Source organism: Myzus persicae, unplaced genomic scaffold (genome assembly GCF_001856785.1).
Source record: "Myzus persicae strain clone G006 unplaced genomic scaffold, MPER_G0061.0, whole genome shotgun sequence".
In the NCBI taxonomy this organism is placed as follows: Eukaryota; Metazoa; Arthropoda; class Insecta; order Hemiptera; family Aphididae; genus Myzus; species Myzus persicae.
In genome coordinates this window covers 598213-608785 of record NW_019103922.1, presented here as the reverse complement: position 1 = coordinate 608785, position 10573 = coordinate 598213, and the positions used below count along the sequence as shown (strand labels likewise).

At 30.7% G+C, this 10573-nt stretch overlaps 1 pseudogene; it reads left to right on the top strand.

Moving 5' to 3' along the window:
• Positions 1 to 2622: 2622 nt before the first annotated feature.
• LOC111036351 lies at positions 2623 to 10347 on the top strand (annotated as a pseudogene).
• The last annotated feature ends 226 nt before the right edge of the window (positions 10348 to 10573 follow it).

Genomic DNA, 10573 nt, shown 5'->3' with positions numbered 1-10573 from the left:
CAGGCGCGGATCTAGAACGTATTTACGGGGGGGGGGGCATCTTAAATAAAATTTCAGCCTATAAGTCTGATAAAAATGCAAGTAATGCAAGTCCATTTAAGCGTGAGTCTACGGGGGGGGGCATGGCCCCTTAGCCCCCCCCCTTGGATCCGCGCCTGTGTTGGAGTACCTATCTAGTGTATTTAATATTTGGTCTCCGTCGCCTATGTAAAAATTAAAAATACATGTCAAAACCCTCACTGTACAACATAACGAGTCACTTGACTACGTGTACAGCACCACATCTGATTAAGTATATAAATATATAATATTATTAGATATATATTTTTTTAAATTAAAACTTCAAGGTACAGATAAACAGATTTGTATTCTACACGTCATTTTAATTAACTTCTGGTAATTTTAAAGTCTATCATTTGAGTCCCCTAATTATTACTAGTCAGCTTACAGCTTTTCTTTTTCCGAAATTTATAAGCGTCCATATCTAATGGTGTAAACTGTAAATTGTAATAGCCAGACAGCCAGTGTAATCTATAATTTCACCGGCCTTTGGGAATTTTGTTATCATAAAATGTAAAAACTTAAATAAATTTAGGTACCTAAAGTAAAAAATGTACTTTTATGAATTAAGAACTTTACATTGACCCCACAAAATTATACCTATAGTAATCATCCTATTAACCTATAAATAGTATATTATATTTTATTATTGTGTACAATTTATTATGTAATATTAATTATTAAACAAATACTTGCGGTCTAGACATGGATATAGTTATCAACTATATTATATATTATTTTCAATTATACTTATTAATTGTTGTTATTCAATGTATGACCTTATTTTTTCTCTTCAGTAAGGAGTTATTTTTTAAATTTAGTATACCTCTTGGATAAAATTAGAAAATGTTTACCGCTTTATTCTTACTTATCCTATAAGTTTACATTTATGTAATAATATTAATGTTTGAATATTTAAGAATTGATAGTCATAATATGCGGCATTATTCCTTCAATCGTTAGTGATTAGTACATTTTTGTATCCTACGTAAAAAAGCCGTAATCAGAATTACGAAATTTTTGGCTTTTGCCATGTAAACTATTCTAAGTAATTAATAACGTACCTATGTTCGAACACGGACGCATTTTCGCGCCTCCGTAGTTTCGGTGAAGTCCCCAAAGCTGCGCCTCGAATGCCGAAGCTCACAAGGTGGCTTACCCCCTCCTCGGCCGTCCAGCGCCTGGCCGTTCGCTGCTGTTGGCTCAAGGCTGTGCCGCAAGTCGGTGTGTCTTTTTTCAGCGGTCGAGCGAGACGCGACGTCCCGTCCGCTCGCCGCCGCCGCCGCAACCTCGAGTCATCACGAAATTCTGGGTGTTGTGAGTCCTATACCATTTGTACGCGGCAATTGTCGTAAGTCTCGAGGTAGTTGGGGCTGACTTATTTTGCCCGTGCACCAACTATTGTACCAGTGTACCGGTGTTGGTCGTTAAGACAGAAGATGCTGTCGCCTTACCAGCGTGGAACCGACGACGTCCCGAAGTCCTCCGGAGCTTCCAGACCAGGTCTGCTATTTATTATTTAAGATTGATTTATGTAGACAAACTCATATGTTGGCAGTTGTCATTTATTAGTTCATATTATTATTATTATTGTAATTGTAGCGCGTATACTGCCCGGGCGTCGTATAGTTATAATCAACATTATTTTTGTAAAATATACATATTGCGCACTGCGCCCAATGAAAGTCCATGTTATATAAATTTATATTAGGCCTTATATATATTTATGTATTATGTATATATAGCTGGGTAACCTGTTCCCGTCCCCAACACTCCGCAAGTCGTTGCCGCTAACCGCGATTCCAAGCCAGGAGCGGCTTCGGCGCAGACAACGTACTTACTATAAATATCAAAACAAGCATTACTTGGTGAAATAAAAATTTTAAACAAAATTGATTAGTTCCATTGCGTTCATCAAGTATAAATATAAGAATTTATGTATTTTACTTTGAAAAATGTTATATTTATGAAAATATAACTACCAAAAATCACTAAACATAAAAACTCATTTTTCTTGAAATGTCGCGAAGGAAACTTACGGCATTCCTCCTTAGGACGGCAGAATACAACAATAGTATAGTTTTTTTTATCTAGCATAACGTAAAATGTATAATTTATTAATACCTGTCATAATTTTCATTTACTTATGTGTAATTTATATTGTTTTTGACTTCTCATGAAACTTCTTGTTCGTTTGTTGTATGAAATATGTTTTGCAACTCGCAAGTGTGAAAATTATAGCCAAATACTGCGGCGCGATCTACCAGTAAACCTGCGAATAAAATGTATTCACTGAGACAATTGTTTTTATTATGAATATACGGCTGTGCGGTATACGTCTGTTATCTACCGTGGTTTGTAACTTGTAAGTCGACACGTCGGTGTTATCAATAATGATTTTTGAGCACATTAACATTAACATTAACCATGCTGTAATCGCAATTCCATGATCATTGTTTTGAACGATCCTCTCTTTTGTCGGCTTTCGTTGATCTACAAACGCATTTCCCGTTCGTGGCATTGTCATTCTTGTGATTTTTCGTTCGCGTGAGTCAATTGAACATGAGTTATGCTCCTGAAGAAGATCTGGCCTGTCTGGAGCATTAGGTAAGACGATCTGCATTTAATAATATACAGTTATTTATACAATTTATTACGTTTTTAAATAAGTACTCCTATATTGTGAATAAATTAGTATGATATAGTTTGTGATGTGGATAATGTATGTGCAACAGCCTTTACGCTAATTTTTGGTCAGGTTATGTACTAGCTGTACCATGATGAACTATAGAGTTTTTGTTCATTGGATCGTTAAAATGACAGTTCTTAATTGATATATACTATAGAATCTCGGTAATACAGTAGGATTATTGGAGATTCATAAACAAAAAGATTTTAACTTATTGCAAAACCTAAATACCTGCTGCGTTTTAATTAAACCTCGTACCTTATACAACCCATTAACTTACCGATACACAATACACACTTCAACGTTAACTGAATGAAAATAAAATGTCTAATCAGTTTATTCAGAATTATAGCAATCAGTTTTGTTTCATATGATAATTATTTTATGGTTATTATAACGAAAAAAATAGTCAGTTTAGTGGACTAGATTACTGAGAACTATTGTAATTGTTTTGTCGATAGGAAAGATTTCATCTGTATACACACATTCACATTATACACAAATAAAAAACGGATAATAATGATTCATCAATTTTTTTTAAAAATTTGTTTCAGTTGGATGCTCCAGAACTGCAAAATAAAAGTGCAAAAAAAAAAGGTAAGTTTTTTTCTTTAATGCCGTTGTTATGACATATTAGAAATGTTCAGTTTTGTAATTATTTATCTGACTACAAGACTATATACATTTTTTTTTTATTTGTGCTAACATAAATACAAATTATTCTAGTATCTCAACATTAACTATTTACTGATGTATATTTTACTATATCACTATGTTAGTATACAGATACAGCTGCCAATCTGGTTAGGCTAGACAAAATTTTGCTTTCTTTTTTTGTTAAAAATTATAAATTTAATAACTTATAATAAACATACTTTTCATAACAGAGTTTGAATTTCAAAAAACGTGAAAAATAATCAAATATAAACTATAACTTGCTCTCAAAATTAAAAAAAAAAAATAATAATAATATTTTAACTCATATTTGTCTTAAATAATTTTATTACAGCTCCAGCGTAAGAGGCTAAGAGCACATAATTGGCTTTTCTACTTTGTGATGTACCTATTTACACTATGTCCAGTGGACTAATTAATTTTCCCAATTATAAATAACCAGTCTATAATATTTGTAAATTGTACTTGCCTAATGTCAATTTTAATAAATTTTTGTTTTTGATTGTGTTATTAATTCATTTTAACTTTTTAACCTTTTTTTAAAATTATTTGAAGAAAACTTGTCCCAGTTAATAGTTAAAAAACGTTGTTTTATGTAAATAACTTGTATGGCTTATTCATTTGGTTTTTATATTTCTTTAGTTGATTATGTTTGTATAAATGTATTTATTTTTCTGTGTAATTAATAATATGACTATTTATAACAAAGATAGTTTATATCTATTCAAGATCTATAGTATAACAATTATATTATAGCAATTTGTACATTTTATTATACATACTTAATATATTAACTTCATAAAAAAAATGATCTATATTGTATTTATCGAATCTCAAGTATTCAAAAATGTTAGATTAACAAAAAAAATTAAAAACATTGAATAAGCTGTTAAAGTTATATAGGTAATAATTAATAATATATTAATGCATTGCATAGGTTCTAGTTCTGCATCAAAATCTCAAAAGTCTGTTGAAGACAACAGCAAACAACAGGGAAAGTTTGTGGAATTACCGGGAGCTGAAATGGGAAAAGTTGTTGTTAGATTTCCCCCAGAAGCAAGTGGGTTAGTGCCTATGTATTTTGTACATTTTCCTATATGTTTTTTAGTTAATTAAATATTAATAATACATTGTTTTTAGATATTTGCATATTGGACATGCCAAAGCTGCCCTATTAAATCAACACTTTTAATTGGCTTTTAATGGTCGTCTTATAATGCGTTTCGATGATACAAATCCAGCAAAGGAAAAGGAAGATTTTGAGAAGGTAAAATAATAATATACATCATTCATTATATTCATCTTATTTTTATTAATTTGTATGATTAGTTTTTTCGTCTATTTTAAAATGAATATTAAAATAAAAACCGTATACTAAATAATGAGTTATGCGATTTATTTTGTTTTGTTAAAGGTTATATTAGAAGACGTTGATATGTTGAAAATTAAACCCGATACTTTTACATATACTTCTGACCATTTTGATAAAATGTTAGATATATGTGAGAATGAAATGTTAAAAGAAGCCTTAGCTTAAGTGGATGACACAGATGGAGTTAAATAAGTTTGGAACGTAAACAAAGGGTAGATTCAATAAATCGAAACAACTGTAAGTCTTCTGATTTAAATCTCTTAAAAAAAAATAATTTAAAATACTCAATATTTAAGTACCTCATGAAGTTTTGAATTAAAGTTGATGTCTTTTGTATTATAATTAAAAGCATTAACAAAAAATCATAAACGTAGGGCTATATTCACACCTAGGGGGCTGGCGATATCGAGTTTTGATACCGGTATTTCAGTAATGAAGTTTATACCGATATGTAACAGTAAACCGGTACTCCAGTATTTTCGGTTGCTTAATATTTTCAGTATTTTAATATAAAACAAAATTAATGAAAACAATTAAATATCATTGTCATTTACTTATTTATTACAATATTACAATTATTAAATTAGTTTTATAAGGCAGTATACCTGTATTATCATCATCTAAATCGACATTGTTGTCAACTTCATCAATTGTAATTCTACTAAGATCAACTATTTGTTAGATATTTAAGTTTATGCTTTCATTCAAAAAAACTGTGGAGATTCACTTCTTTTAGAGAATTCTAAATGTACGCATTCTTCTATAAAACATTGACTTTAATCAATATATCTGGTATTTAGTACACTAGAAATAAATTGTGTATATAAAAGACACAAACCAGAAGCAGTTAGAATTTTGTCTTTTACCAGACTTTGGAGGGGTTCTCATGATTCACAATAGAGTCGAATTAACTTAATTTTGTTGTTTGTTGGTAGTATAAAAAAGATTTAGAAGTTGTAAGTATAACTTCATGAGTAATATAAGCAACCGAATAATCAAATTAATCAAATATCTGATTTTTGGTGTACCGGTATACTTATTTAATTTCAGTATACCAAAAATACCGGCAGCCCTGAAGTATTATTTTAAAGCACCTAGAGACCAAAAAGACTCCTTAATTATTTTCTAAAAACTACTTCTCAACTGCTAAAATTTAAAAGTATCATCACATTAGAATACATTATAATTGTCTGCTTTTGTCTGTTTTATTTGTGAATTTATCAGTATGTATACTCTTAAAGGGTGGGTGGTAAAAAAATAGTAGATACATCTGCTACATGGATTGACAGACTATGCAAGCAAATGCTAAAAATCTTGGTTTTTAATTTCATTATCTGGACTATTTAATAAAAAGTTAATCTTTATCAGAGATATTGTTATTGGAGCATATTGATTAGACACTGACCATGTTATACACTTTTAAAATTAATTTACTTTTATTTCAGCAATCGAGAAGAACCTAGAATTGTGGAAACAAATGGTTTTAGGTACCGAAGTCTGTCAAAAGTATTGTGTTCGGGCTAAAATTTATATGCAATCAGCAAATGGATGTTTGCGGGATCCAACAATATATCGTTGCAAACCTAAACATCATCCTAGAACTGGTAACAAGTATAAGTAAGGACCTTAAAAACAAATTATTTTATAGAATTTATGTGATCTATTCAATTAAAATCAGTAAATTAAACAAAATGGTGAATGTGAGATTATTCAAAGTTTTTATTTTTCATTAATACTTTATTTTGTATGAACTTCTTTTAGGGTGTATCCAACTTATGACTTTGCTTGTCCTATTGTGGATAGTATTGAAGGTGTTACTCACTATTTACGTACCACAGAGTATACTGATCGTGATGTACAATAGTATTGGTTTTGTGATGCATTAAAGCTTGGTACTCGCAGCAATGAAACCAGACCTTATGTATGATCGTATTCAAGATTAAATATGACTAATACGGTTTTGTCGAAAAGAAAGTTAACTTGGGTTTGTTGAACAATGCCATGTAGATGGGTGGTTAGTAAAGTTGATAAATGTATGTACTTTAATAAATTACAGTTTATAATTATATTTTTTATAATTTTCTAGTTAAAATCACAGGTTTATTAAAATGTTGTTACCAAGTATAATTAAATCTATTTTTTTTTTTTAAGGGATGATCCACGCATGCCGACTGTCCGTGATGTATTCAGGAGAGGAATGCAGGTGGAAGCATTGAAACAATTCATAGTGGCCCAAGGTTCTTCCAGAACTGTTACAGCTATGCAATGGGATAAAATTTGGTCATTGAACCGTAGTATTGTTGATTCAATAGCACCAAGGCATACCGCTTTGTTATTATCTTATCCACCAGTTGAAGTTGTGGTAGAGAATATTGAAAGCTCTTATAAAATTGACAATGTCCCTAAACATCCTAAAAATTCTCAATTAGGATTAAAGAATTGTGTCTGGGCTGCACCTAAAATTCTTATAGATTATAGTGATGCAGAGTTATTAGAAGCTGGACGTCGAGCAACATTTATTAACTGGGGCAATCTTATGATAAATCGCGTAGAAAGGTAATTGATGTTAAATTTTAATAATACATGGATCATTATTTGTACATTTTCTTTTTTAGGAACCAAAATAATAAAATAGAGAGAATTCATGCAGTGTCCGACCTTGATAACACAGATTTTAAATCTACAGTGAAAGTTACGTGGCTGCCAAAAACCGATTGTTTAGAATCTGACGAAGTTTTACCTCTTTTGGTACCAGTTGTTTGTGTTTATTTTGATCATTTAATTAGTAAAGCAGTATTAGCCAAAGATGATGATTTCGAGCAATACTTAAATACAGAAAATAGTCGTTGGGAATTGCAAATGTTAGGTGATTCAGAATTGAAAGATTTAAAGAAAGGAGATGTGATTCAGTTACATCGCAGAGGTTATTTCATATGTGATTTAACGTATCAGCCATATAGGTAAGAATTAGTTAACGTAAAATGTTGGCTAAAATGTTTCAAATTAAAAAAAAATGTTGGTTTTTTTAAGCACACACACGGGGAAAGAAACACCATTAGTGTTGTTTAACATTCCTGATGGTCACACAAAATCAGTTACTCCAATAACTACCGTTCCTGTACCAACCGCCACCAACAAGGTAATTAAAACTTAATATACCAATATTAATATAAAAATGGTTACAAATCAGAGTTGATAATCATTAGATAATCAGTGATTTTGATTAAATTGATGGATTTTTGCCATCTAAATTTAATATTAATTTATTTGCTAGTATGATATATTTAATCCTTTGAAAAATTATAATTTGTATTATATATTATATACTTTAAATATGAAACATTTTAGGAGAAAAAAGAGAAATTATCTGAAATCTAAAATACCAAAAAAATAACAAAATTAGGGTTTGAAGTGTTTATGGTATCCGAAAATCTTGGAGAATGGTATTCTCAAGTGTTGGTGAAAGGCGAAATGATTGAATATTATGATGTAAGTGGATGTTACGTGATCAGGCCTTGGGCTTACAGAATATGGGAGTTAATACAAAAATGGTTTGATGCACGGATTAAAAAAATCCTTTAAATGTGCGAAATTGTTATTTCCCAATGTTTATATCACAAGGAGCATTAGAAAGAGAAAAATAACATATTGCAGATTTTGCACCAGAGGTAAAATTACAACAATATAGAACATGAAATAAGATTGTTGTTAACTGACCTAATGAATTTAATGTCTTAATAGGTAGCTTGGGTTACCAAATCTGGTGAAACTAATTTAGCTGAACCTATTGCCATAAGACCAACCAGTGAAACTGGGATGTATCCAGCTTTTGCAAAATGGATTCAGTCTTACAGGGACTTGCCATTGAAACTCAATCAATGGAACAGCGTTGTGGTATATTATTTGTTTACATTTAATCTATAAAATATAAGGACGAAATTTATTTTATCATATAATTTATTTATTTCAGAGGTGGGAATTTAAACACCCTCAACCTTTCTTGAGAACTAGAGAGTTTTTGTGGCAATAAGGTCATAATGCTTATGCAACTAGAGAAGAAGCAGAACGTGACGTATTAATAACATTAGGTTAGTTAAAAAAATGATTATAATTAATGTTTTTGTAAGTTGATTATTGGTTTGTGATATTTTTAGGTTATTATGAGTATGTGTACAGAAATATTTTGGCAGTACCAGTAATAAAAGTTAAAAAAACTGAAAAAGAAAAGTTTGCTGGAGGAGAGTTTACTACTACTTGTGAAGCATATGTAGCATCTAGCGGTCGAGCAATTCAAGGTGCAACCTCACATTATCTGGGTACCAATTTTGCCAAAATGTTTGATGTTCATTTTGAACATCCAGACACACATGAGAAAACATTTGTTCATCAGATTTCATTTGGAATGACAACTAGGACTATTGGTGTTATGGTAATGGTTCATGGCGACAACCGTGGGCTTGTTTTGCCTCCACGCATAGCATCTATTCAAGTAAACATACAGTCCTCAAAAATTTATCATGAATTTTAAATTAGCTATAGGTTGCTATTTTATTAAACATATTACGTTTAAATTTAGGTAATTATAGTACTGTGTGCTGTAGATGTTAGTACAGCAAACGAAGTCAAAGAAAATTTGACTATAACTTGTTTAGATGTATGCAACAGATTAAAAGGAGATAGTGTGATAGAAAATGATGATGAAATCGACAATAGCATTATCCAACATCGCAATTCTTCCTCAATGATAAGAGCGGATACTGACTTACGAGATAATTATTCACCTGGATGGAAGTTTAACCACTGGGAGTTGAAAGTATTTAATTATTCATTTTTAAATTATGTATAATCCAATGTTGTTATTGTAAAATTTGATTTTTAGGGGGTTCCATTGAGGTTAGAAATTGGACCAAAAGATTTGGATCGTAACCAAATGGTATCTGTGCGGCGAGATAATGGAGAGAAACTAACTATTCCCTTAGAAGGAAGTACAAAAGATGATGGTGGAAACGATAAGATGGTTGTACGAATAACAGAATTATTAAATCAAATACAGAAAGATATGTACCTCAAAGCAGAACAGGAAATCAAAAAAAAAGGTTCTGATATGTCGTAAATGGTCTGAGTGTGCTCCACATTTAGCAACAAAACGTTTATTATTGATACCGTTTTGTGGATGACCTATTTGCGAGGACAATATCAAATGGGATACCACATTGTATGAACATATTTTATTCACATTAGTTAAAGATTTACTATTATTTAATATTTTTGTATTAATTATTTTATAGGGATGATGGTACTGCAGAAGTTGGAGCTTCAACAATGGGAGCAAAGTCGTTATGTGTGCCATTTGAACAGCTTACGGGAGCAGAAATATTAAAATCTAATGATCAGTGTTTACATCCAAAATGTGGGCAGTTGGCTGGGTCTTTTACCTTATTTGGCCACAGTTTTTAAAATTAAATTATGATGTTCACTATATATAAAACTGATTTTTGTGTGAAAATTACAAAACTTATGTTCATGATTAAATACATACCATAATTTGTAATCGGTTTTTGTTTAATCATTATATCCATGTATTGCAGAACTACAACTTATTGTATTATAGACTTGTTTGTTTGAACGACTAGCAGATGGTAACAAAATTATTGCTCTTTTTCACCCCTAATCCAACATACCGTTCATAGCAGTCCAAATTTAGTGTTTCCTAATAGACATAAGTATTATTGTTCAATAAATGTATAATTATAAAATGTATTCAAAGTATAACATCA